Source organism: Schistocerca serialis, chromosome 1, assembly GCF_023864345.2.
Source record: "Schistocerca serialis cubense isolate TAMUIC-IGC-003099 chromosome 1, iqSchSeri2.2, whole genome shotgun sequence".
NCBI lineage: Eukaryota > Metazoa > Arthropoda > Insecta > Orthoptera > Acrididae > Schistocerca > Schistocerca serialis.
This window is the reverse complement of record NC_064638.1, coordinates 1,242,334,823-1,242,341,074: the sequence shown is the minus strand read 5'-3', so window position 1 is coordinate 1,242,341,074 and position 6,252 is coordinate 1,242,334,823.

Genomic DNA, 6,252 nt, shown 5'->3' with positions numbered 1-6,252 from the left:
TTTGTTCATAAAAAGTATATCTGTTACCGATTGACTACGCGCATATTTATGAACCATACTGGACACTAATCTTATTCAATAAAATACTGTTTATCGAACCGCATGCTTACATTCAACATTCCGGCAGTTACACCGATTATTAATACACCAGCATATCACATTTGCAATGGCTTATCTCGTGCATACGTTACCCTGCGAACTTGCAAAGTTAATCACTTAAATGTGTCACACAGACAAATGTATTTCCGAAATTTCATTATTACATTAATTATTCCTTGATGTTGCAATTTTTTCTGTCACTGTATTTGTTCCGTGTAGTCTGATAATTTGCAGCTTGGAAAACAATTCCTACCAATTATTCATTGACATGTGCTATTTAGGCAGTAACCAATCGAATACCTATAGCTGACAACATGAAAAACCACTTAACTTGCTTTCCTCATCTCCATTATTCACTCAACAGGAATTTCTGATCTGCCTTCAACGCTGTTTGTAGCAAACTCACGAAAATTTCACTTCTCAGGAATCTGAAGAAATATTCCACACAATGGACAAAATCTGGGGACAGCAGAGCAAGACAGTTCGTCAAATACTAAATGAAACTTCTGGTGTGATATTCAAAGAATACATTGATTCAAAAGTGGTAGAAGTCAATCAGTCAGTAAAGAGGCTTGAGCATAATAACAGTACATTAGCAGCATTTCTATTAGATAATCATCTGCTTACAAAAATAATTTAAGTAATGTGATCAGTGTAGCGCAGTTGGTTTTGTTGTCATAGTAGGTTCCACACAGAGTGTCAACTCTACAAATTTAACACAATCTTCAGTCCTAGCAAAGATTCTAACATTAGACTCTCCCTCACACACAGCTGCAGTACATTGATCACACTATTTTTTCATTAAGTTGCCAATACTACATTGCTAAATTAATACATATACCATCCATATGTGATAGTTTCAGTTAGCAATATGTGATCAGTGAGGCAGTATCATATATATATAGTGCACTGTGGATGTGATGTTACCTTACTTTGTTGTCCTATTTTGAGATGAAGTTGTGGAGTACCTTCTAATGAAAATTTTTCAGCAGAATTCCATATCCACTTTCGATACATCTTTCACCTTAAATTCAAGTTTATTTAACATGCTTCCATCAGGTATTCTTTGATTGTGAATTCAAACCAGCAGTGATTTTTGGAAATCTCGTTAATGCAGTGCTAAAATAATATTAACCCCTGCATAGTGATGTAGACTGTGTGGCGACTCAGTAGCAGCTGCAGGCATGTTTACTCGAAATACTCAAAAAAGCACCTACAGTTATACTGATGATCACAATGTCAGTGCTGGTGATTTCCCACCAACAATCAAAATTTTTAAGGAAACGGAATCTACTCAATCTGCAGGAACAGACCTTCAAGAATTTAATGTACAGCAGTTTTGCTATAGAGCTTGCATTCGACGAGAGACTGAGCTGTCAGCCTTATGTTAAGGTTCCACGAAACATGGTGAACCAACTTTCATAGACAACTCTGAATCGCATGAATGAAGATGTAACTCAGTATTTTTGTGTGTATTGAATGTCAACACGCAGACCTATGTATGAGTTAACAACACTTCATGTAGGCATAGAACTGCGATCTTCTTTGAGTGTGAATATTTACCCAACTGCGATCTTCTTTGAGTGTTTATATTTACCCAGATGTCTGTAGAATTAAATGAAGCATGAATATCTGAGTTGTTCTTTTTACCTATAAACCCCTCTGTATGCTAGTGTAGTCACATAGTGTTGGACATGAGCAGATGACCGAAACATCTCCCTCCTAAAGACTTTGTTGTAATTGATTTCTCTGAGAATATTTCAGAAAAACAAAATAACAAGAATGGGTCACTACTGCCAGTCATATCACATTGGTTATCAGAGGCCCACGTGATTGTGAGAAGACAAATGTTCTAATGTCCCTGCTAATGTATCCAGATGGTGTTCACTGTAGGAATGTATATATATATTCAAACACACTGTACCAGGTCTAGGACAAGCTACTTGAGGAAATACTTTCGGGTGTTGACAATATTATACATAAGACTTTGACCCAAAGTGATGACGTCCCATCAACTGAAGTAGTAACATCTAATACAGTATTCATACTCGATATCTTAGTGCAAAATCAGAATCAAATATGCAAACTCTTCTCTTTCGGCCATCAGAGAAATCTTCATACCTTTTACACAGTCAAGAATTCCAAGGCAACTGATAAGATATTATGTGAACCTTATTATTGCCTTCAAACAGAGAAATATGAATTTAAAACATCTACCAGGAACCTGTAGAAATCGCATGACATTCGATGAGTTCACAACTTTATGTCGAGATTTCTGGTATCATTCACAGCGTAGCTTTCTGGTTATAGATAAATCGAGGCTGTTGAATGACAGTCGGTTCTGTAGGAACTTTCAGGATGTTTTTTAAGATAATGGTGTGTGTGCATGCGCGTGCGCGCCACAGCAGAGAAATTATATCACCACACTTCGTGGTATGGGCAAGTTTGTGAGATACTCCTCCCGCAATCAGTCTGAGAGGAGGAGACAGAACATTCATCTGTACATCGTCATGAAAATTCAGACGCTCAGTGACAGTATTAAATGTCATACTATTAGACTTGAAGCATACGAAAGTATCAAGGGGTTAAATATTTATTCTCAAACCACTCCGTGGTTAATCAATGAGTTAACTGCAAGGGTTGATGAATCTGAAAAGAAAACAAGTGAAGTAACTGCACATCTTGATGTACTTGAAAAGAAAGCAAATGGGAATGTATATGTTTTATTCTGTTCCAAAGTCCGCTTGGTATATAATAACATCTCAATAAAACAAAGTTAGTTGGTTGGTTTAAAAGGGGGGAAGGGACCAAATTGCTTGGTCATCGGTCACTAGTTCCTATTAAAACAGTTCCACAAGGTAAAGAAAAAAAACGAGACTCACAGCACAAAACCGGGAGAAAGGAACAACTACAAGAACGACAGTAAGGGCAACAACCACTAAAAGGGACAAATAGGACAAGAGAACCACAAAGAGACACGAGAAACAAGTAGAAGAGATTAAAACAAGAGAGCAGATAACCGTGGCTGGGTGATCAAGAGAATAAAAATGATATGTCAGCCACTCTGCGACACATTAAAACCTCCAGCCTAGAACATGTAGGCTAGAGAACACAGAGGGACGAAGGACATACACTAAAACCTAGACAGAATGGTAAAACCCACCTCACGGATAAAACGTAAAACTACATGAGCTGATGAGGCTTTGTCACCTAAAATTAACGGAAACGAGTCCAGTAACCGAAGATTTTGTCGCAGGACAGCCAAAGTAGGACAGCGAAACGGAATATGAGCCACTGTCAACCGGGCGTTGTACCGACTCTGAGATGGGTCTTCACGGCGCAGGAGATAGTCATGGGTCACCCAAATGTGGTCAATGCGGAGCCCGCAGAGAATCACAAGAGTCCCGGCGAGAGGCCCAAATGCAGGAATTCACACATTCACAGTCTTCTTAGTGGCACACAGTCGAGGTTATGTCATTCAGTCTCCCAAAGCTAAAAAACGTTGCAGCATGATACTGAACGCAGGTCACGTTCAGAGATGCCAGTCTTCAGAAACGGTTTCGGTGCAGCCTGTTTGGCCAGCCTGTCAGCATGCTCATTGCCTGGGATTCCGACATGTCCTGGGATCCAGGCAAACACCATTGAACGGCTGGGCCGTTCCAGGGCACATACAGACTCCTGGATGGTCGCTACCAAAGGATGACGAGGGTAGCACTGGTTGATAGCTTGTAGGTTGCTCAAGGAGTAACTACAGATAAGAAACGACTCGCCAGAACATGAACGGAAGTGCTCAAGAGCAAGAGATATAGCTACCAGCTCAGCAGTGAAAACACTGCAGCTTAGGACTGCAGTGGGCACTACACAAAGAAGTCTGAATAGTTTGGCTCGAACCCCCACGTGCTGTGGCTCGAAAATGTACATATATTTGTTACACTCAGCTTAACTGAGCGGCCCAGAGATATGGCTGGTCTCAATGTTTGGCTACGTTTTTCGTCATAGGGTGCCAGATCACACGTGTCGCAAACTCAGTTTTTAAGAGGAAATAAAATATAAAAATACAATGCAGGCAGGTATTGCGGTGAAATTTAAGATACTGAGTCACTCACGTTGATTTATAATTTGAACGAGTGGTTTATTTTTCTTCAATGTATTCACTAAATACTTACATGCTGTCTGAGGGGCTTTTACGTAAGGACGGCCTTTAACGACTGATGCTACAACACTTCTCTATAAAATTCATATGTCACGATCACGGCACCCGATAGTCTGTTCACAATTCACAAAATACATTCTTGTCTGCTGTCCTAAACCACTATATTGCGCTCTACGTGATCGCTTTCGAACGTGGTTACCAACACACTACTACCCCCAGATACGCGGCACGTCCAGCTCTTAGCGTCGCTCAGAACCCACTGTCCAGTCATCAAAGATGGCCGTCCTATGCTCCCTCGAAACGACTTCCTAATTCAAAACAATGTTTGACAAAAATTACGAATATTCTAACACTAAACACAAAAACATATATGATATATTGAAAAATATGGAATTTTTCTGGGCAATAACAATTTAAGGTCCGGTTTTCTGTGCCTGCCACTGTTTTTCCACAAATAATGTTCTTGTGGCGAGATTTTGCTTTTCAGGATTTTTGATACTTAAGATAAACAAACAAATAAAAATACATACTTAATTACTCGTGTACCTCTTTAAACTTTAGAATTCTGCCGCTAGTTTTGTCTCTTAAATTTATTTATTATCAAAAACACAGTTTCTCTCAGTCGAATCCCATATTCCGACCTCTCATTCAAAAATGGTACAATTATGCTAAATTGGCTATGACTGCTCGATGCAGCTCTACTAGCCGCATCCATAAACACTTCATTCATATTAATTGGCCAAAGGACTGCCGAGATATTAGCTTTTGAACTTTCATAAATTTACAATTTTTAGACAACAATAACTTTTAAAATATTACATATTTTTGGGGTGTGTGAAGATAATTTAGATTTTCATATTTTTCTGTCCATGGGTGCCAACTCGCACCTCCGTATCACTCTTAGTCTTGTTTTTATCAACTTTTCTCTGGCATATAAATTTCTCCAAGACCGCAAACACAGCCATCTGCGCCGCTGCCAAGCGTCCACTCGGGTTTTTCCAACGCCGCATACACGCTAGCCGCTCGCCACGGCCCCGTAGCAACCGCCAGCCACGTGGTCTGTGGCGGGAAACTGCCGCTCTAATTTCCTGCCACAGTTTGTATGCTGACAAGCCAACTGGCCAGGAGTGCTGTTCAATATGTCCTCTGCGAACATAGGCGAAGTATAACATCCAAGATATATATATATATATATATATATATATATATATATATATATATATATATATAATTACGAGTGGAATATGAATGTGTGGATAATATTCATTCAATTATGTAATTATTTCTTAAAAGGATGATAATTATGTAAAACAGAGACAATATTTGTCTCACATTCTTTGTTAGTCTATGTCATTCTTTTCTTTTGTTTTGTACCCTTTTGTCATCTTCTTCTGATGTACATCACAAGACGCGAATCGATTTGAGGTCTGTTAAATGAAAAACATTTAATGTAAAATTATTGTACTTTTATGTTCATTTGCTGATAAAAACAAATAGAGCCAGACACATTAAAACTATTTATGATTAATTATTGAAAATTCACTTCCTGTTTTAATTATAATTTTGTATTAATTGTTTTATCGCAGCTGCAAGAAGTGCAGCCATTGTTAGTTGCAATTATATAGCAACTTCGTCTGTACTTCTAGTTGAAAATAGCATGGGTTTGTGTTAAACTAATTTTCAAAAAATTTAATATATTTTTTATTGGTGGCATTAATCTAAATGATTTAAATGATTTATTGGGAAAAGGAAAATCTTAATTAAAAAGGAAATCCTCTGTCTTTCTTTGGCCACCATCTTAACTTCTATCACAGCGGCAAATTTAAATTACTTGGAACTGCAAACTTTCAATATTCCAATGTGTAAGAAATAAATGTGCACCGGTGGTACTGAACTCTATTTATAAAAAAGAAAAAATTAATCGAATCAGACTGCATTTTCTAAGAACAGTGCTGATGGTATTTATTGTTGAACAAGATTTCATTGCTGATGTATGTGGC